Genomic DNA, 24,576 nt, shown 5'->3' on the forward strand with positions numbered 1-24,576 from the left:
CACCAAATTGTGAGTAGGAAAAAATGAAACACTTAGATATAACAGTGAACCACTATGATGGGAGAGTGGACCATTTTGAGGGTTGGAGGAATATTATAATGCAAACACTGAACAATTGTGATAAGGGATAGGACTTTGAATCCTTACTATATTACAGTGGAACCCTGTGATGGTACACTGAATCATTGTTATGGGATGTTGAATAATTTTGAGATCACAGTGTCTCACTGTGATAGTGGATCATTCCCTGGTCCATCATTATTAGAGACTGGAGCATTGTGATTGGACAGTGGATGACTGTGATTGGACAGTGAATCATTGTTATGCGACAGCAGATTATTTTGATGGATAGTTGGCCACTACAGTGGATTATTATGATGAGAAAGTGAGTTTTTCATGTTGGGACATTGACTCATTGTGACAGGACAGTGGAACATTTCATTGCAATGGATCAGTGGGTCATCAAAATGGGACAATAAAGGACTTTGATGGGGATAGGATATTGGTCCATTATCATGTGACAGTGAAAAAGTGTGATAGGACAGTGAGTCATTGTGATGAGACAGTGGATAATTTTATGGGACAGTAGATAATTGTGAAAGGAAATAAGTAGTCTAGTGGAACACTATAGTGAGAAAAGGAAATATAGTGATAGGGGAAATAATTACATTAAAAGGAGAATGTATAATAAATAAAGGACAGTAAACCACTCTAATAGGATACTGGAGGAACACTGTAATATGAGAGTTGACCACTGTGAAAGAGAATAGGAGAGGGGGCATTATTAAGGGAAAGCAGAGCATTGCAATGCTATAGTGAATCATTGTTATGGAGTGATAGACATTGTGGAAGGACAGTGTACCAGTCTGATGGTACAGTGGATCACTGTGAGAGGAATAGGGGATTGGACATTGATGATGTGGAATTGGAGCATTGTGTTTGGGCAGTAAACCCCTGTGAAGAAATAGTGGTCCATTGTGATTGGAAAGTCAATCATTGTGAGGAAAGAGTATACCATCGTTATAAGAAAGTGGTCCTTTGTGACTGGATAGTGGACCATCTTGATGTAAAATTGGCCCATTGTGATTGGACAAAGAATCCTTATGATGGAAAAATAGACAATTGTGGTAGGAGAGTGGATAGTGTGATGAGACAGTGGGTCATTGTAACAGCACAGTGAGCCATTATGATAGGACAGTAGAACACTTTAAAAGGGAATCAGACAGTAGACCATTGTGATATGAAGGTGAAAAACTGTGATAGGACAGTGAGACTTTGTTATGTGACCATGGACAGTTGTGATGGGACAGGGGAAAATTGTGATTTGACAGTGAATCATTTTCATGGGACAGTAGACCATTGCAATGAGGTTTAGGACAATAGAGCATTCTGATGGGACATTTGATTATTGTGATGGAATAATGGAGGAGTTTGATGGGACACTGGACAATTGTGGTAAGGGATAAGATACTGGACCACTGTCACATTAGAGAGTTGTAATTGACAGTGGAGCATTATTATAGGATAGTGAATCGTTGTGATGGAACAGTGAACCATTGTGATAGGGTATAAAACACTGGTCCATTATTATAGCAGTGTGATACATTATGATCTGTGGATCATTGTAATGGAGCAGTGAGTCACTGTTATTGGACAGTAGATCACTGGAATGAAACAGTTGATCATTGTAACTGGAGATAGGACAGTGGAACATTTTGATAGGACACTGGAACATTTTGATGTGGCAGTGGGACACTGTAATGGAACAGTGTACTATTGTTATTGGTCGATAAATATTGGAAAGGTAAGTGGGTCATTGTGGTGTAAATGTTAATTATAGTGATGGGACAAAGAATCACTCTGATGGAACAGTGTACCATTGTTATTAGATAGTAAATATTGTGACTTGAAAATGGACCATTGTGATGTGACAGTGGATGATAGAAATAGGGCAATGAATCATTGTGATAGGAAAGTAAATGATAGTGAAGGAACAGTGAGACATTGTGATTATGCAATACACCATTGTGATGAGATGTGAGACCATTGTGCCTGGAGAATAAATCATTGTGAAGGAACAGTGAACCACTGTTTTGTGACAATGAGCTATTGTGGTGGGTAGATCATTTTGATGCAAGATCGAGCCATTCTTATTGGATAACGAGCCATTGTGATATGACTATAGACTATTGTAATGGGAGGGTAGACCATTACGATGGTACAGTGAAACTCTGTGAGGGCAGAGAATCATTGTGGTGAGATAGGGGTGTTTGTGATAGGACAGTGGATAATTATGATGGGAGAGTGAACCATTGTTAAGGGATTGAGGCCCATTGTGATTTGGAATAGGACAGTGGAGCACTGTGAAGTGACAGTGGAAAATTGTTCAGGCACAGTGAATCATCACTAAGAGGCTGTGGACCATTTGGATAAAGTACTTGAATAATGTGATGGGTCAGTGTATCATGTGATAGAGATAGAATACCCATGCATTAATATGGAACAGTGTAGCACTGGGGTGGGAGAATGAATCATTGTGATGTGACAATGGATCATCATTATATGACAGTAGATCTTTGTGAGAGGAAAGAGTACAGTGGAACACTGGCATAAGACAGAGAAGATAGTGGTGGACAGTCAAGCTTTATTGTGGCACTTTGGATCATTGTGATGGGGCAGTGATAACTGTGATGGAGAAATTGTGTCAAATTATGAAGGTCCACCATTCCATCACTATGATGTTCCATCATTGTGTGCCACAGTCTCATAAAAATGTTCCCTGTCCCATTACAATGATCCACTCTCCAATAATATTGGTCTACTGTTCCATCACAATGATCACTATCCAGTAAGAATGGCCCATTCTCCCATCAAAATTATCCATTGTCCAATCATAATTGCCCACTATTCCATCACAATTATCCAGTGCTTAATGACAATAAGTGAATAATTGTAGACAAACAATGGACCATTGTGAAGAGACAGTAGTAGATCGTGGTGATGTGGCAATAGACCATGGTTATCGGGCAGTGGAACATTGTGATGGGAAAGTAGATCATTTTGATGGGACAGTGGACTGTTTTGACAAGAGATATGGCACTGGGTGATTTTTGTGGCACACTGGAGAAATTTTAGATGAAATGGGACAGTGCACAACTGTGACAAGACAAAGGAATGTAGTGATAGGTCAACGAACCATTGTTATGGGAAGCAGATCATTGTGATGAGACAACGGACCATTGTGATTACACAGTAAACACTATATGGGGGCAGTGGACTATTTCCATGGGACAGTAAGCCATTGGGATGAGACAATTAAACATTGGACATTGAATTATTGTGAAGGAATAGTTGACCATTGAGATTGAACAGTAGGTCATTTGATAGGAGAAAATGACAGTGACACATTGTTGTGGGGGAGGCACTGTATAATTGTAAAGGGTAAGTGAATCATTGTGACAGTGTGGTAAATCAAGTGATGGAGGATAGTGCAGTGGACCATTAAGAGGCAACAAAACATGACATATGGAATAGGACAGTAGCTAATTGTGAAGGAAGAATAGCCCATTTTAATGGGACAGGGAATCATTTTTAAGGAACGCTAGACCATTGCGGTGAGAGAATTGGACATTGTGATGGAAAAGTGCATGACTAGAATGGGATAGTTTGAACAATTGTAATTAGACAACAAACCATAGTGATGGGAGAGAGGACCATTTTGAAGGAAGAGTGGGCCATTATAAGAGGGAATAAGAAAGTCAACCACATGTCATGGGACTGTGAATCATTCACAGCCACACTGAGAACAGAGCCAGGAATGGTGGCACATGCCACCTTTAATCCCAGTGCTAGTTAATCATAGAGGTCTGGAGGTCTGGTGATAGAACTGGGCAGAAAGAAGAAAGTGATGTAGCTGGGCAGAGAGAGGAAGTAAGATGGCAGGGCACAGAAAGGTATATAGGCATGGGTATACAGGAAGTAGCTCTCTTTTTTGGCTGAGGATTTCCAAGAGGTAAGACATGGCTGGCTTGCTCTCTGATGTTTCAGCTTTCATACCAATATCTGGCTTCATGTTTTTATTAATAAGACTGTTAGGCAATTCATCTTACAGGGACAGGTGACCATTCAGATAAGAGAGTGGATCATTGTGTTGGGACAGTACTCCATTGTGACAGGACAAGGGGACATTGTGATGGGAGAGTATATCGTTATGATGGAACAGTGGACCATTATTATGGGAGTGAAACATTTTGGTAGGACTGTGAGTCATTGTGATGAAAGACTGGACCATTGTGATGAAAGAGTGGATTATTGTGTTAGGACATTGAACCAATCTGAGAGGGACTAGTACAGTGCACCACTGCAATGTAGCAGTGGGAAATTGTGATGAAAGCATGAATATTTGTCATGTGATCATGGACCACCATGATGGCAAAGTTGACACTTGTTATAGGGGATATGAATTTGTACCATTATGATGAAACCATGGAAATGGAAATATAGAGTAAAATATTATTGTAGGAAAGTTAATCATTCTGATGGGACAGTAGACTATGGTGGACCATTGTGATTATGCCATGTATAACTGTGTGAATCATTATAGTTGGACAGTGTAAAACCGTGATAAGACAGTGAATCAGTGTCGTGGGATTGTAGGACATGGAAAATGACAGTAGATGTTTGTGATGTGACAGTGGACCATTGTAAAGTGACAGAAAACTATTGTGATGGAACAGTGAACCATTTTTATGGGACTGTTCATCACTGAGATGGGGATTAAAATAGTGGATCATTGTTATAGGGCTGTGGATCATTAAAATGGGAGAGTGAATCATTATCATGGGACAGTGAATCATTGTTATGAAATATTGAACCATTGTTATGGGACAAAATACAATTTTAATTTGTCTATGGGTCATCAATTTGATGGGACAGGACATCATCATGATGAAACTGTAAACCATTATGATTATACATGAGTCATTGTGGGTGAATACTAGACCATTGTGATTGCACAGTATAGTATTGTGGTGGGAGATAGGATCATTGTGATGGGAGAGTGGACCATTGTGATTAGAAAATGAAACATTGTGAGAGAAGAGTGGAACACAAATAGAATAATGAATCATTGTGATTGGACAGTGTACCTTTGTGATGGAACAGTGGATCATTTGATGGGATAGTGAACCATTGTGATTAGAGAATAGATCATTGATGTGGGACAGGTCATCATTGTAATGGGATAGTGGACCATCCTGGTGGGAAATTGCACCACTATGAAGTTACTGTCAGCAATTCTTGTGGGACAGTGAATCATTATGATGAGACAATGGGGCAGTATATCAAGATACTGTACCATTGTCATGGGGGAGTGAATCATACTGTGAGACAATGGATCATTTTGATGAGACAGTGGAACATTTTTATAGATCAGTAGAACTATTTGAAAAGAAATAGGACAATGGACAATTGTGATATGACATAGTGGAAAACTGTGATGAGAGCATGAATCTTTGTTATCTTACCTTGGACCATTGAGATGGGACAGATGACCATAGTTACAGAGGATAGGAATTTGAACCATTGTAATCAAACAGTGGAACATCAATTTGATGTGATTTGACAGTGAAACATTGTGATGGGACAGTGACTGTGGACCACTTAGATGGGATAATTGACCACTTTTACACAGGATAGGACAGTGGTCTATTATGAGGTGGTACTATATATTTGAGAAAAAGTGTGAAACACTGCAATGAGGAAGTATATCATTCTGATGGAAAATTGACCATGATGATATGGTTAACATAATGGAAAACTGTGATGGGACAGTGGTTCAATGCAATAAAACAGTGGAGCATTATGATATGACAGTGGACCATAATGACGAGACTATGAATTATGATACCGTAATGAATTATTGTGATGGGAGACTGGATCATTGTTATGGAAAGTGAATTATGTAAATTGGAGTGTGGGGCATTCTTATAGGACAATAGACTATTGTGACTTAATACCACATTCTTGTGATGGAATAGGAGGCCAGTGTAGTACAGCAGCGGACCATTGTGATGGCAGAGTGGATCATTATTTGGGACAATAGAACCTTACAGTGAGGCAGTGGACCATTGTTATTGGACAGTGAGCATTGTAATGGAACTGTGGGATATTGTTTTGGGGCAACAGGTCATTATTATAGGAAGGTGGGCCTTTATGATGAAAAAGTAGACAACTGTGATGATACTATGAACCATTTTTACAGGGAATAAGAGATAGAAACATTGTGAAGAGATAGTGGAATATTGTGATAGGACCACAGCCCATTGTAATGGGATAGTGGAATGTTAAGTGGGTACGGTGGAATATTGGGATAGGGGATAAGATACTTAACTTCAATTATTGTACCTTGGAGGATTGATAGTACAGTGGAACCTTGTAATGAGAGAGTTAATCATTATATGGAAGAGTCAACCCTTGTGACAGGAGATAGTATATAGAATCATGATTGTGGTAAGGAGGACCATTGATGGGACAGTGAGTTAATCTTATGGGACAATGTATAGTTGTGAGTAGACAGTGAATATTTTTATGGAACAATGGGCCATTGTGACAGGAGGGTGAGTCATTATGATAAAGAATGGAGAGTTGTGGTGAGACAGTGGAAAATTGTGATGCAACAGTGGACAGTGGGATAGTTACAGAAGAGTGGGCCATTGTGATGGGATAGTGAGTGATTGTGATAGAAGACTAGGTCAGTGATATGGGACTATGAACCACTGCAATGGGACAGTGAACTAACCTGAAGGAATAGATGACATTTGTATTGAGACAAAGGGTCATTGTGATGGAAAGATCACTGTAATGATAGAGTTGACAACTGTGATTAGAGAGTGAATCAATATGATGAAGCACTGCAACATTGTGATGCAAGAGTGGATCTTTGTATTGGGAAAGTGGACCATTGTTATTGGACAGTGAATAATTGTGAAGCAGCAGTGGACCATTGTTTGGGACAGTAGGCTATGGTGACAGAAGAATGGATCTTATGTTGGGACAATGGTTAAACTATGAATCATTGTAAAGGAAGAGTGGATAATTATGATGGGACAGTGAGTGGACTATTGTTATAGGAGAGTGAACCATTATAAGAGTGAATAGGACAGTGGGACACAGGTAAGTGAGAGTGGAATATTGTAATGGTACAATAGATCATTTTAAGGGTTTATTTACTATTGTAATTTGACAGTGGATAATTCTGATAGAGGATGAATAATGTTCATTATTATAGAACAGTGAAGAATTGTGATAGAACACTATCATTGTGACAAAACAATGGACCAGTATAAAAGGGGATAGGACATTAGATCATTTTTTCAGGACAGTGGACATTGTGATTGGACAATGGGCCATTGTAATTGGACAGAGAATTATTGTGAGGAAGTATTGGACCAGTGTGATGGGACAGTTGACAACTGTGATGGAATAATGAAGCATTGTGATAAGGGATATAACATTTATATCTAATTATAACTATCATAATATGACTATTATGGGACAGTGGAAATGCTGATGGCACAATGAATCATTGGCATGGTATAGTGGATCATTATTGTGGGATGGCAGATCATTTTAAGATGGAATAATACAATTTATCACTGTAATGAGAGGGAAAATAGTGACAGGACAGAAAATAATGATTATGGAATAGTGGAACATTTGGAATGGGCAATATACCATTGTTATTGGACAATGAAGATGGTGAGGGAAATATGGGGGCATTTTGGGGAGACAATGGATTATTGTGATTTGAAGATGGACCCTTATGATGAGACAGCAGAAAAGTGTGATGATAGAGTGAAACATTTAAGACTAGGAGACTGGAACATTGTGAAGAGACAATGGAATATTGTGAGGGGAAAGTAGCCCATTTTGATAGAATAGTGGAACATTATTTTGGGGCAGTCAACCATTTTAATAGGGTATAGGATATAAGACCATGATTATTGGACCTTGGAGCATTGTGGTGGTAGAGTTTGAAATGTGATAGTGAGTCACTGTGATTGTAGAGTGGACTATTGTAATAGAAGATGGCACATTAGAACAATATCAAGGGAAGTTTGAACGTGATAGGACAGTGAAAATTGTGATGGAATATTAAATCATAGTTGAGACAATGGATCATTTTGATGGGTCAGTGGAACACTGAAACAAGAAAGTGGACCATGGTGATGGGAGAGTGGGCCATTGTGATGAGAGAGAAGAGTAGACTATTTTGATTATCAATGTGATAGACAGGGACCGTTGTGACAGGAGAATGGATCTTTGTGTTGAGACAGTGGACTACTGTCATTGAACAGTTAATCATTTTGAAGGAACAGTAGACAGCTGTGATGGGACAGTAGACCATTATTATAGAGGAGATGACCACTTTGACAAAAGAGTTAGCCATTATGAGAAGGATTAGAATAGCTGACCACATTGAAATTACAGTGGGAAATTGTGAAGGGAAAAAGAATCATTGTTAAGGAACTATGGACCATTGTGATTAGACAGTGCACCATGGTGATATGTGAAAGAGCAATGGTCAATTATTATGGAACGGCAGAGCATTGCGATGGGACACTCAATCATTGTAATGGGAAATTGAATCATTGTGATAGGGCAGTAAATCATGCAATAGAGAATAGGACAATGGACCATTTAGAGAGACAATGGATATTTGTGAAAGAGGAAAGGATAGTGAATGATTGTGATGGTTGTGTGACCCATTGTGATGAAACAGTGCTCCACAGAGATTAGACAGTGAAACATTTTGTTAGGACAGCAATCATGATTTGTACAGTGGACCAGTTTGATAGAAAAGTGGATCATTATTTGGGCACAGTGGACCACTATGACTGGATAGTATATCATCGTAAAAGAAAAATGGGCCATTGTGATATAACAATGGGCCGTTATGATGGGAGAAAGCATCAATACTATGGAAGTGTGGACCATTTTGGTGGGACAATGGATAGATTTGAGAGAGAATTGGACAGTGAACTAAGACAATGTTACAGTGAAAAATTGTGATGAGAGCATGAATCTTCATTATGTGAACATGGACCACTGTTATGGCACAGTTGACCATTGTTACAGGGGGTAGGATTTTGAAACATTATAATAAAACAATGAATCTTTGAGATAGATGAGTAAAACATTATGATGGGAAAGTTAATTGTTCTTATAAGACAATGATCTTTTTGTGGAATAGGGAATAGTAAAGTGGACAATTGTCATGGCACAATGGATCATTGTAGTTGGGCAGTATATCCAAAAGATGGGTCAGTGAATCATTGTGATTAGAGTGTGCTACAGTGGATTAATATTATGAGACAGTGGATCATTATAAGAAAGAATAGTACTGTTAACCACTGTGATGAAACAGAGTAATGTAGTGGTGGCATAGTGGATCAATGTTATAGACAGTGGAACATTTCTATGAGGCATTAGACCATTGTTATTGGACAGTGAACATTGTGGTGGCACTGTGAGCTACTGTTTTGGAACAGTGAATCATTATGATAGGAAGGGGTACCCTTGTGATGGCATAGTGGACAAGTGTGATTATACAGTGGCCCATTTTATAGAGGGAATGGGGAGATGGGACCACTGTGAAGGGACACTGAAATTTTGTGATAAGATAATGGAAGGTTTCATTGGGACAATGGATCCATTGTGATGGGGATAAGTTATTGGGCCATTATTATTGGATTTTGGAGTGGGATGGTATGGTTGATGTTTATGATGGAATAATGAATCATTGTGATGGAACAGTGGGCCACTGTGATAGAGGATAAGAGGACCATTGTTATGGGACAGTGGAGCATTATACTGAGATAGTGAATCATTTTTATAAGAGTGAATCATTGTGATTGGACAGTGGAGCACTGTGTTGAGACAGTAAATCACTTTTATGGAAATGAGTCATTGTAATTAGTGCATCATTGTGTTGTGACCCTGAACCGTTGTGATAAGATTTAGACAAGGTTAGTTTTTTATTGCTGTGAAAAGACATCATGACCATGGCAACTCTTATAAATGAAAAAATGTCATTGAGGGGGCTCACTTACAGTTTCAGAGGTTCAGTCCACTGGAGCTGAGAGTCCTACATCTTGACTCAGAGGCAACAGGAAGTTGACTATCACACTGAGGAAAGCTTGAGCAAAAGAGATCTCAAAGCTTGCCCCCACAGTGACATACTTCCTCCAACAAGGCCACACTTCCTAATAGTGCCACTTCCTTTGGGAATCATTTTCTTTCAAACCACCACAGGACTGTAAAATATATTGATGAGAATATGAACCATTTTGATGAGACACTAGACCATTGTGGTGGCATAGCAGACCATTTTGATAAGACAATGGATCATTTGGACAACTTTGATGAAAGTTTATATCATTGTGATGGGACTATGGACCATTTTGAGGTGACTATAGACCAGTGTGGAGGTATATGACAAGTGACCACTGTGATGTGACAGTGGAACACTGTAGTAAGACAATGAATCTGGCCATTGTGATATGAGAGGAACATTATAAGCCAGTCAATCATTGTTATGGAACAGTCAAACATTTTGATGGAGCAGTGAACCATTGTTATTGAATAGTGCACCATTTTCCTATTGGACCACTATAATTGAACAGATTGACCATTGTATTGGGACAGTGGACCATTGTGATAAGAGAGTGAATCAATGTTAAAGTGAATAAGATGATGTGTCACTGTGATGGAACAGTGAATCATTATTATGAGACAGTTGTTTTTTTGTGGTGGTACAGTCAACTATTTTATGAGGCAGATGACCATAAAACACTGTGATGATGCAGTGGGTCACTTTGATGGAATAATGATTATTTTGATGGAACAATGTTGCATTCTGGTGGTAGAGTCAAGCACTCCAATAGTATATATGAACATTGTGTGGTACAGGTGATAATTGTAGTGTTGTGATGGCTGTAAAATTTGATGGTTGTGATAAGACAGAAAATTTATCATTGTGATGTGATTGTGGAAGACTGAGTGTATACATAGAGAATCATATTGAAATAGTACAGCATTTTATTGGGACAACAATCCTTTATAATAGGAGAGTACATTACTATAATTGGGTACAGTGGAACACTTAGGGAGTAGTATGACATTGTAATGGGACTGTGACCACTTATGATGAAACAGTAGACCATTTGGTTGGATATTTAACCATTATGATAGTACAGTGGATCATTATGATGGAACAGTGGGCCACTATGATTGGACAATGGCCCATTGTGATGTGAGATATAATCATTGTGAATGTGTAGCTGCCCATGGTTATGGGACATTGTAATACTGTCATGAAACAATGGAGCACTGTGATGAAACAGTGAATTTTTGGGAGGATATATGGACCATTCTGATCAATTAGTGGATCACTGGTATTGGATGCACATTAACTGTGAAAGGATAGGATACTGGAACACTGGACTGTTATGATGGGACAGTAAGCCATTGTGATTAAATGGTGAGTTATTGTTAAGGGGCAGTAGAATGTTTTGATGGAATAGAGGAGTGTTGTTGTGGGATGAAGGCACATCCTAACTGAATTGTTTTAACAAGAGACGCAAGTATTGTGAAGATACAGTGGATCATTGTAATTGGAGAGGCCATCATTGTAATAGGACAGTAGATATTTATAATAGGATGGTGGGATATTGTGATGGGACTGTGGAACATTGTGAATGAATAGTGGATTGTTGTGATGAGCAACAGATACATTGTGATAGTAGAGTGGATCATTGTGATGGGGAAAAACATTGTGATGGCATAGTGAAACATTGTGGTAGTACTGTAAAGCATTGAAATGGGAGAGAGAGAGAGAGAGAGAGAGAGAGAGAGAGAGAGAGAGAGAGAGAGAGAGAGAGAATCACATCAATAGCTCAGTAGATTATTGTGATATAATAGAGAAGCATCAGAATAAGAAAAGGAACCACTGTGGTGATACAGTGGGGTACTGTAAGAGGATATTGGATCATTGTGATAACCCAGTATTGTATTATCTTGAGACAGTGAATTATTCTGATGGAAGAGAAAATTAATGTAATGAAATGGTATAACATTGTAGTGTGATAGTTACTGGCATTGTGAAATGATAGAACATTGTGATGTGTTGATTTATCATTGTAATGAAATAGTGAAAATAATCATTTTATAATATGAACACTGGAGCTTTCCCCTTTTCAACATCTTCTTCAATTTCTCTTGTGGATGTGTTAGTTTTCATTATAGACATTTTTCATTTTCTTGATTAGGTTCAAGTTATTTTATGACAATTGTGATGGGGATTGATTTGTTGATTTTTATTGGTATATATGAATACTCCTGGCCTTTGAATTTTGATTTTTCACCACTTTGCTGAAAGCATTCATTAGCTCCAAAACTTTTCTAGTAAAGTGTTAAGATGTTTTTATTTAGAGACTTATACTATTTACAAATTCTAATACATTGACATTTTCCTTTTCTACTTGAATTCCTTTATTAATTTAGTTTATCTTATTGCTCTGTGACTACCAGTACTTGACTAAAGAAGAGTGGTGAATATTGTCGCCTTTTCTTGTTCCTGATTTCAATGGAAATGTTTTGAGCTTTAAGACATTTAGTATAATGCTGGCTACAGGTCTGTTACATATAGTTTCTTGAGTATGTGTGTGTGTGTGTGTGTGTGTGTGTGTGTGTGTGTGTGTGTGTGTGTTCAACTATTCTCTTTCTATTCTCAGTTTCTTCAGGACTTTTATAATGAAAGAATGCTACATTTTGTCATAAAGCTTTTACTACATCTATAGAGATCGTGTGATTTCTGTCCTTAGGTCCACTTATATGTTGCATTACATTTATCAATTTATGTATGATGAACTATGCCTACATCAGTGGAAAGAAGCTAAATTGGTCATGGTGAATAATCTTTTTGATGTCTACCTGTATTTTATTTAGAAGTGTTTTACTGGGAACTTTTGCATCTATATTCATCAGAAAGTTTGGTCTACAATTTCCTTTTTTGTTGTCTCTTTATCTGGCTTTGGTATATGGTAATGGTGAGCTTGTAAAATGAATTTGGTAGTGTTCCTTAATTTTATACTGTACAGAACAATTTGGAAAACATTAATATTAATTCCTCAGAGTTTTGTTAAAATCAATAACTTGTCTGAATTCTTTCACTTAGGAGATTCATTTTTAATTACTATTTCACATTCACTGCTTGATATAGAATAGCATAAATTGCTTAATTTTTCTTGTTTTAATTTTGATAGGTTATATATTTCTAGAAATTCATTTTTCCATAGGTTTCCTGATATAATGGTGTATATGTTTTTATAGTTTATCATAATTTCCTGAATCACATTAGTGTCTATTGTTATGAAACCCATTTCATTTCTAATTTTATTAATTTTGTCAATTTCTTCATTTTGATTAGTTTCACTGAATGCATATTAACCTTGTTTATCCTATCAAATAACCAATTTTTGGTTTCATTGGTTCTTCACAATTTTCATTTCTATTTTGTTAATTTCAGCCTTGATCATATTATTCTTCCCATTTACTGATTGGGGGTTTGACTTGTTTACATTGTTCCAAACTCTAAGGTGTATCATTAAGTTATTTATTTGAGATTTTTCTGATTTATTCATATAGGCACTTAAAACTATGAACTTCCATCTTAAGACTACTTTCATTATGTCCCATAGGCTTTGATATGTTTTACTTCCACCATAATTTAAATCCAGGAATTTATTTAATTTCCTTCCTAATGTCTTCAATGAATCATCACTTAGTATGTTTCATAGTTTCAATATATTTTATAGTTACACTTATTGTTGTGAGGTTTTGTTTCATTGTGATTGGACACACTACAAGTAATTATGTCAGATTTCCTACATTTCCTAAAAAATGTGTCTGAATGTACAATCTATTTTAGAGAAAACAGGCTGCTGTAAAGAATAACATGTTGTGAAGAATGTGTATCTCAAAGTTTTAAGATGAAATGCTCTGTAGACACCTGTGAAGTCCATTTGCTTGATATACAATGTTATTTAATAAAAATGTTTCTCTGTTGATATTTTAGCTGTGATGACCTACCCATTAGTCACATACAGAAAGTGAAGTCATGGACTATCTTAATTAGGGTTTCTATTGCTGCGATAAAACACTATGATGAAAAGCAACATGGGGAGGAAAGATTTTATTTCATATCACAGTCTTCTATGAATGGAAATCAGAGAAGTAACTAAGGCAGTAACCTGGAGCCAAGACATGTAGTAGAGGCCATGGAGAAATCCTTCTTTTTTTTATTTTATTTTATAATTTTTTAAAATTTTTTTATTTTTATTTTGCAATACAATTCAGTTCTACATATCAGCCACGGATTCCCTTGTTCTCCCCGCTCCTGCCCCCCTCACCTTCCCCCCAGCCCAACCCCCATTCCCACCTCCTCCAGGGCAAAGCCTCCCCCGAGGACTGAGATCAACCTGGTAGACTCAGTCCAGGTAGGTCCAGTCCCCTCCTCCCAGGCCGAGCCAAGCGATCCTGCATAGGCCCTAGCTGACTCATGCAATGAGCACAGGACCTGGTCACACTGCCTGGATGCCTCCCAAACAGATCAAGCCAATCAACTCTCTCACCCATTCAGAGGGCCTGACCCAGTTGGTGATCCCTCAGCCATTGGTTCATAGTTCATGTGTTTCCATTCGTTTGGCCATTTGTCCCTGTGCTTTATCCAACCTTGGTCTCAACAATTCTCGCTCATATAAACCCTCCTCATTCTCGCTAATTGGACTCCCAGAGATCCACCCGGGGCCTAGCCATGAATCTCTGCATCCAGATCCCTCAGTAGTTTGATGGGGTTTCTAGCACGACAATTAGGGTGTTTGGCCATCCCATCACCAGAGTAGGTCAGTTCAGGCTGTATCTTGACCATTGCCAGCAGTCTGTTGTGTGGGTATCTTTGTGGATTTCTGTGGGCCTCTCTAGCACTTTGCTTCTTCCTATTCTCATGTGGTCTTCATTTACCATGGTCTCCTATTCCTTGTTCTCCCTCTCTGTTGTTGATCCAGCTGGGATCTCCCTCTCTCCCAAGCTCTCTTTTCCTCAACACTCGCCCTTCACTACCCCCACTCATGTCCAGGCTGTTCATGTAGATCTCTTCCATTTCTCTGTCATTGGCGATCCCCGTGTCTTTCTTGGGGTCCTGTTTTCCAGGTAGCCTCCCTGGTGATGTGAGTCGCAGTCCAGTCATCCTTGTTCCACATCTAGTATCCTCCTATGAGTGAGTACATACCATGTTCGTTTTTCTGAGTCTGGGTTACCTCACTCAGGATGATTTTTTTCTAGATCCATCCATTTGTCTGCAAACCTCATGATGTCATTGTTTTTCTCTGCTGAGTAGTATTCCATTGTGTAAATGTACCACATTTTGTTTATCCATTCTTCAGTTGAAGGGCATCTAGGTTGTTTCCATGTTCTGGCTATTACAAACAATGCTGATATGAACATAGCTGAACAAGTGCTCTTGTGGTGTGGTTGAGCATTCCTTGGGTATATGCCCAAGAGTGGTATAGCTGGATCTTGGGAGAGATGGATTCCCAATTTTCTAAGAAAGCACCATATTGATTTCCAAAGTGGTTGTACAAGCTTGCATTCCCACCATCAGTGGAGGAGAGTTCCCCTAGCTCCACATCCTCTCCAGCATAAGGTGTCTTCAGTGTTTTTTATCTTAGCCATTCTGACAGGCGTAAGGTGGTATCTCAGAGTTGTTTTGATTTGCATTTCCTGCTCTACTATAGAGTTACAGTAATAAAAACAGCTTGGTACTGGCATAAAAACCGGCATGTGGACCAATGGAATCGAATTGAAGACCCTGACATTAATCCGCACACCTATGAACATATAATTTTTGACAAAGAAGCCAAAAGTGCACAATAGAAAAAAGAAAGCATCTTCAACAAATGGTGCTGGCATAACTGGATATCAACATGTAGAAGGCTGCAAATAGATCCATATCTATCACCGTGCACAAAACTTAAGTCCAAGTGGATCAAAGACCTCAACATAAATCCAGCTACTCTGACCCTGCTAGAAGAGAAAGTAGGAAGTAATCTTGAATGCATTGGCATAAGAGATCACTTCCTAAATAGAACACCAGTAGCACAGACACTGAGAGAAACAATCAATCAATGGGACCTCTTGAAACTGAGAAGCTTTTGTAGAGCAAAGGATACGGTCAACAAGGCAAAGCGATAGCCTACAGAATGGGAAAAGATCTTCACCAACCCCACATCTGACAGAGGACTGATATCCAGAATATATAAGGAACTCAAGAAATTAGACATCAAAATGCCCAACAGTCAAATTAAGAAATGGGCTATAGAACTCAACAGAGAATTCTCAACAGAGGAAACTCAAATGGCTGAAAGACATTTAAGGAGAAATCCTTCTTACTGTCTTGCTCTCCATGGCTTGCTCAGCCTGATTTCTTATAGCACCTAGGACCACACCTGCCCAGGAGTGATACAATCACAATGAGCTGAGCCAACCTACATGAGTTACAAATCAAGGAAATGCACTACAGATCTGCATACAAGGCAATCTAATGGAGACATTAATTCAGTTAAGATTCTCTCTCCAAGATATGTCTTTAGCTTGTGTCAAGCTGACATAAAACTAGCCAGCACACCTGTTACAATTCTGTTAGGATTAAACAGTACTTATATATCTAGTAGTATGTTCTTCATGAAACTGAGTGCTCTGTGTTCGGTGTGTATATATTTAGAATTGTAATATCTTCTTGACATTGCAGAGCATACTGTTCTTTCAAAGGACCTAAGATCAATTCCCAGCATTCTCAGAAGGCAGGTCACCAGTGCCTATAACTCTAGCTCTAGGGGAATCAGATACTTTTGGCCTCTATCAGCATAGCAGTCATCTGCACACAGGCAGCACACACACACACACATACACACACACACACACACACACACACACACACACACACACACACACATACACACATGTATAAATACACACATACACATACATACACAATAAAATAAAATTTATTTTAAAATTATTAAATATATAAATAACCTCAGAACCCACTTAAATTACTTGAAGGTTTATTATAAACTATTTTTTTTTACTTTATTTTTAGAAAAGTATAAGTGTACTCAAGTTTTTATTTTTTTATCTCATCTCCTACTTTCTGAGTTTAAAAATTAAAATTGCCGCAAGGCGGTGGTGGCGCACACCTTTAATCCCAGCACTCAGGAGGCAGAGCCAGGTGGATCTCTGTGAGTTCAAGGCCAGCCTGGGCTACCAAGTGAGTTCCAGGAAAGGCGCAAAGCTACACAGAGAAACCCTGTCTCGAAAAACCAAAAAAAAAAAAAAAAAATTAAAATTGCCAATTAAACTTCTCAGAATAGTAAAGATATTTTGCTTGTTTGTTTTTCATCCAAGTCTGAGACTTAAATAGATGATACTAAATTGTACCCAAAATTGTCAATTAAGAGGTTTTTAACTTAATTTTTTAGATTAATTCATTTTATTTCATGGGTATGAGAGTTTTATCTATATGTGTGTATGTATACCATATATGTGCCTGGTAACCATGGAGATCAGAACAACATGTTGGATGCCCTGGATGTGTAGCTACTGATGGCAGTATAACTGTCACTTGGTGTTGAGAATTGAGACTCTGAACCTTGGTCCTCTGCAAGAGCACCAGTTGCTTATTACCATTGAGAAATCTCACCAGATTTAAGAATTAAATTAAGAATCAATAATGCTTTAATGATTTTCTTTTTTTTTTTTTTTTTTTTTTTGGTTTTTCGAGACAGGGTTTCTCTGTGTAGCTTTGCGCCTTTCCTGGAACTCACTTGGTAGCCCAGGCTGGCCTCGAACTCACAGAGATCCGCCTGGCTCTGCCTCCCGAGTGCTGGGATTAAAGGCGTGCGCCACCACCGCCCGGCTACTTTAATGATTTTCTTATCGACCATCAGTAAGAATTGTTGCTGTTATGTCTCTCTAGACTCATTTTTCCTATTCACATGCCCTAGAGGCCTGAACATGGGGTTTATGTCACAAGAAATTAAAAAAAAAAATGTCCCTAGAAAGATCCATATACTGAAGGGGGAACAAAAACTGTCAAGTATGACCAGGGGTGATATGCTACTTCTACTTGTTTGCCTTCATAGACACCCCCTTCCTGCATAGAATAAGGCATGTGTCAATAGCAGTTAGTACTAACACTTCTACATTTGGATGTTGCAGAAACTAAAGCCAGAGCTCTCATTGCTTCTTCTATCCCTTAGTTGTGTGACTGCAGACATGAAATGACACAGAGAATGTTGTCACATTAATTTTCCCAGAATATCTGAAATTCAGGACTCGATGAATTATGCTGAAATTTTCCAAGTCTTGAATTTGCCATCAGAAGCGCAGTGTAATGAGCTGAACATGCTGATAACTTAGTCAAACACTGGTCTTCCCAGAAAAAAAAAAAAAAAAAAAAAAAAAAAAACACAGTTAAGCATTCAGAGAGCATCTATTGCAGATGACTTGCTGAGCTACACATTCTAAATCTGTAGAACTGAAAATCAGTATGGAATGAGTATTTTTAAAAAGGCCTGATGTGTTGCAGTAAAAAACAAAAAACAAAACAAAACAAAAAAAACATGGAATTATAACACGGCATCTATGACACACTGTAAAGGGAGGTTCTGTAAACTGCCCTCAGTTCTGATTATCACATTGTGGACATGAGCAGTGTGAAATTCTGAGCCCAATCATGCTTAGAGAATCCCATCTAGAAGATTCAAGAAAGAAAGAAAAATTTTTACTCTCAAGTAAGTCAAAACTTAGTGACAGATTTGGACACATGAATTCATAACTACAATAGTAGTAAAATGTTTAGAGCACAAGATTAAAAGGTAGTAATAATATGATGCATGTGATCAATAGTCATAGTTAATAAATTTGTATTTAAAGCTTGTTTTATAGTAACTACTTTTTACCACTATAACATTACTTAATTTTCAGTATCTTGTAGTGATAATAACTCAGGTACTCAATGTTATGGAGACAAAATGGAATCTTAAGTGCTGTATTTGTCACCTTTTTGTTGCAATTACAAAATTACAAAGAGAAACAAATTAAGGGGGAAAAGATTTTTGTTGGTCCATGGGTTACTATATACGGTGGTGCAGGTGGCATAAGCAGTTCATTACACAGCTTCAAGAGTGTAAGTTGGATATTGTTCATATCTCAGTGGAGTCAGAGGCCAAAGCACATTCTTCAAAGTCCTGCCTCTCATGATCCAATTCTATCTGTTAGTCCTTATGTCTTTAAGTCTCCATAGAACACCCAAACAAGCCCACCAACTGAGGGGAACAAGCTTTCAAGCTTGAACCTGTGGTGGGCATTTCAAACTCAAATGCTAAAAAACACCATACTCATACTTTCTGTTCTCTTTATCTCTGTCTTTCTAACTCTGTTTACCTATACCTCCCTCCATATGCACATCAGAAAATACTACAGCTGTGATTTGAACTTAGGTCTGCTGGAATTAACTCATGGACTTGAACTCTTTCTTGGACAAGGTGCTTTGAAAGAACACCTATAATGAGGGAAGCCAGAGGAGAGTGAGGAAGGTTGACAGGACCCTTGGCAGTATGGAAGGAAACTACTGCTTGCCAGTTAAGGTCACTAGATAAGGAAGAATGGTTTTAGGCAGACTATAGTATTCATGTTGTAATTTGTTCATTCCATTTGTCAGCAGTTCCATCAAGGTAAGATGTTTGCATGAGTTTGCTCAAACTAGATGCTGTATCTTCATATCACACACAATCCAATAATGACCAACAAACATTGGGAAATTGAAGTGTCCAGTCAGGAGACTTTTTATTTTTATTTTATTTTTAGATTTTGGTTTTCCTTTTTTCCTTCTTTTTTTTTTGTTGTTTTTCAGAACAGGGTTTCTCCCTGTTGTTTTGGTGTGTCTGTTCTAGATCTCGCTCTGTAGACCCTGGCCTAGAACTCACAGAGATCTGCGTGGTTCTGCCTCCAGAGTGCTGGGACTAAAGGCATGTGCCACCGCCACCTGGCAGATTTTGGGTTTTCAAGACAGCATTTCTTTGTAAAGCCTTGACTGTCCTGGAACTATCTCTGCAGGCCGGGCTGGCCTTGAACACAGAGATCCGTCTGCCTCAGCCTTCTGAGTGCTGGCATTAAAGGCATGCACTAGCCCTGTCTGGTGCCTGCAAACTCTTACCTATAACACACACTGGTTTTTAGAACTAGTATTATGGATAATGATCTGCATGTATGAAGTTCTCTCCCAATTAATCTTAAGGCCATGAGTACTTTATAGCCTTTAGTTGCATTTGCTTTGGTCATGATTTTGACTCTTCAGTGTTTCAAGACAAATCACCATTCTGGTATGATACAGGAGGATTGAGCAGAAAGGCCCTTTCAGCCAGCAGCTCTTCTCAAACTTTGTACTTTGCTATGGAACAAGTAAAAGATTGCTACTTGTCATCTTTGCCAGTGACCCTGAGACCTTCATCCTTTTATTAAAAGTTGTGTGCTACCTTACCTTAGTAATTTTGACCTACATTGAATGTGTTAAATGAATGGATGTGTTAAAGGAAGAGGAGGCAAAAAGAAAGTCAAGCATCGGAAATCAAACACTTTTCATTAAAAATAAACAGATATTGGGGCTGTAGAGATAACTCAGTTAAGAGCACTTACTACTCTTTAAGAGGACTTGGGGAGTCAGCAAAGCCCAGCACACTGAGCCTATGCAGGTCCAAGCCCCTTCCCACTGCACCAAGGCTGTGCAGGATGTCACACCACAGGCACTGGATTCCAGAAGCCTACCCGTAGACCAGGGACAGATCCCGATCTCTTGGGAGGTGGGAGGAGGGAGTAGAAGGGGTCTGTGGATAGCATGTGGAGTGAGTAGAAATTTTCTTAATAAAGAAAAATGAAAAAAAAACTATAAAAAAACATTTTTAAAATGCCAAAAAAAGAAGACTTGGGCTTGGTGCTCAGCACCTCATAGTGGCTAACAACTTACTGTTACCCCAATTTCAGAAAATCCATTGCCTCTTCTGTCTGTGGCAGACTTCTTCATGCATGTGTCATACATACATACATTCAGGCACACTTCTATGAAATAAAATAATAAAATGAAAAATTTAAAAACTTGTCTGTGGCAATGAAGATCAATTAGTTAATATTTCCTCTTTTCACTTAAAATATATTTTCTTGGGAAAAGTAAAGCCTTACCTAATTTAGTACTAAGCTAGCATAATTCAAATTAGCAGGTGGGATGAAAGTGCATTAGAATAATAGCATATTTGAAATCTGTCTGAAATTTAGAATTGTGACCCAGCCTTTGTAGAACTCCACAGGTACTCAAGGCGCCTGCCCCTCTTTTAGGAACACTCTGAATCAAATTTCACAGCTCAAAATAAAGCTATGACTTTCTGCTTAATAATATAATGGTTTGTGCCACTGATTGCCACTGATACCCTTTTTCTAAATCCTGTTTGCCTAGCTTCTCTGTTGGAAGTATAAGTGGTCATTAATTTTTCAGAGCTGCTTAAAACAGGCTAAATTTACTTGTGATAATATCACAAATGATTTTGGCTTTGGCCAATCTTCTGTTTTATTTCTAAATAAATAAATGTGCTAAGAAATCAGTTAACATGTATGCTTCCAATGAAGCTTTGATTACTTGCATGGTTCCTGTTCCACAAAGCTTCACTGTCAGGCTTCAGGGGTTAATCTCCAATTTTTATTAAACAACATTGAAAAACAGAACAGCAAGAACTCAGAACTTTATAGGAAATCCACAGTATCTTTTTTAAAGCTGTTCTCTATTTCATCAACCAATCTCCTTGATTTAAGGTGGAATTAAAGGTTTAAGCTAAATACTTAAGCTTTTAGAGTCTGATGTGTATCTACAACTGTGTTTGTAACAGGCAGTAAGGGATAAAGAGAAAGATAATGAAAGTGCAGCTGAACTTTGTCTCTGGGTTTATGTCCTTAAAAACTTGGCTCTAAGTTTTCCCTTTAGTTGTGGACTAGGGCATAGAACTTTGAGATGCTGAAATATTTGGGAGTAGTGGTACATATTCCTAATACCAACATTTAAAACATATATATATATATATATATATATATATATATATATATATATATATATATATGGACAGATACAACTTCGAGGCCAGTCAGGAACATGTACAGAGTTCTAGGCTAGACAGAACTACATAATGAAACAGCATCTCAAAAACAATGAATATGTAAATAAAAATATTGAACATTGTTGAATAACCTTTTAAATGAAAATCAGTGATCTACTGTGGGATAAGGTTAGAGAGAGGCCTATGCAGTTACAGAATCATTGATGATGGAGAAGCTGCATTTTTACATTTGATTTTAATTTTGCTTAATGGAAACTGAAGCAACCATACGTGACTAAGGCTTGCATGTTGAGGTATCAGTGTCTAAGAAAAAGCCTTCATCTCAGTGCCATGTTGTCAAAGAGAAGCGACACTGAATGATAAGCATCTAGCCTCGTCCCCAGTTATCTCTTGAACCCTAGGTTTGTTACATGGTGCATAATTCTCTGAACCTCAGAAAAATCTAAGCAAAAATAGTTCCTTTTGTGTGACACTAGTAATAAGGGTGGAACTGTATCCTTGAGGTCCAGCATATTTGAGCACTCAGAATTTATTTTATACATTATTTTATACATGTATATGTATAAATATACATATATAGCAAGGCAGAGGACCTATACTAAATGTAAGCTTCAATGCTAGAGATAATGAACTGAAAATGTCAGATACTATCTGGTCCTACCCATTTTGGGCAAATTTCAAGCTCAGATATCATTGCCCTATTGGTGTCTCTTCTGTTTACTTGTCTTCAAACAGAGTGTCCCTATATCCTATATAAATGATAAAGCAGCTTCCTACCATGTCTTTCAGTTCTACTCTTATCTTGAAAGGTGGATTTCATATCATGGCTTGAGTCCATATTCCTCAGAAAAGCAATAGAGACAATCCTGAATACCCAAAAGGATAATACTTATTAAAGAATCATTGTTTAAGACATGAGTACAAGTAGACTGGAGTACATTTAGAAAAGGGGAGGGAATTTCTCTAGCAATTGTAAAGATGTTGGTGGTACAAGGTACTCCTTTTCCTTTGTCAAGCTCATCATGTTCATCACATTGTGATTACCTCACATAAAGTACTGTTCTATCTGTATGGTTGGGAGGAGGAACACTGAGATTTTCTGGTCTGGTTGTTTTTCACTATCAACTACAAGTTCAAGTCATGATTAAAATTACCCTCTGTTTATCAATTATATTTTCATATGGAGGACCCGTGGGTTCACACTCCCCCCAAAGACTGCTGTTCTACTGTGGGAGTTTTAAGAATCACATTGACACATTAAATCCTGCATCTGTGACTTATCTGTATGTGGAATGGCCACAGTGGTGCTGACAACACCGAGTGGCCTGTGAGTTTCCATCTGTGCTTTGTCTTAAGATGTATAAATGAGACATACTATTTTATTTCTTTGAACTTACCCTGTCTCTTTCTTAAAATGCCACTGAGACCAAGTGATGGTATGCTCATACACAGTACTTGAAGTGTAGCAGTGATAATAATGATGGTGACTAAGTAGGCATGTGGGATAAGGAAGAGGAAATGGTGGCAGTTTTGTGGTAGGGGACAAAAGCTGGTACTTGAAAAACAACTGGTAAGGCGACAGAAGAATTAAAACCACATCATGTCAGTGCTGAGAAAACATGAAAGTGACCTCAGATGTTGGAATCCCTGCCATGCTTACATGGTTGAAGGCAGCCTGTCATCCCCTGCAAGAGTGGAACCAGGTCTTTTGATGAAAGTTCTTCAAGCTGAAAACTACGGAGGCCAAATATAAATACTTACATAACTTGAAATTATGTAAGAAGATTTAAAAACACTGAGTACCAGTTGTACTAATATAATTGAGGGCCTCCCTTTGAAACTGTCAACGTCATGAATGCTGCCACTTAGCTAACTAAACAGTGTTCATATTTCTTTACTGTAAATGCCACTGATCCATCCATTTGCCTGTGTAGGCTGCACTAGTTACTTTCAGTGATACGTGAATAACCATCAGGTTCATTTCCTCAAATCTTATCAGCTCTGTCTGGCTCCTTTCCCCAGTTCCATGTGGTTGAGATACCTATACTGCTCATCTCAAGTTGAGGCAAAAGCACAGTATTTAAAGACAGCCTCATGGAGACTGGGTCAGGAAGTACTCCACAGCCCTGACAGAGCCACTGGACCCTTAGGAGTTTCTAGTGAAAGGACTCTTGTTTAGTCCTAAAACATGAGCAATTGCAGAAGTTAGAGTTGGCCATCATGTTGCTTCCATGAAGGTTGAAAAGGTAGAGGGGGACTGATCTTTTGTTCCATTTTCTGCCTTGAATCCACTAACACT

The 24,576-nt window shown here is 38.2% G+C and overlaps 1 protein-coding gene across 12 annotated transcripts in view; it reads left to right on the plus strand.

Annotated features, from left to right (window-relative positions):
- Nucleotides 1-24,576, plus strand: part of Grm7 (glutamate metabotropic receptor 7) — a 930,315-nt gene that overhangs the window by 562,920 nt on the left and 342,819 nt on the right. The window lies entirely within an intron of this gene.

The sequence above is a fragment of the Peromyscus californicus genome, unplaced genomic scaffold (assembly GCF_007827085.1).
Source record: "Peromyscus californicus insignis strain IS unplaced genomic scaffold, ASM782708v3 Scaffold_6__1_contigs__length_162567912, whole genome shotgun sequence".
In the NCBI taxonomy this organism is placed as follows: domain Eukaryota; kingdom Metazoa; phylum Chordata; class Mammalia; order Rodentia; family Cricetidae; genus Peromyscus; species Peromyscus californicus.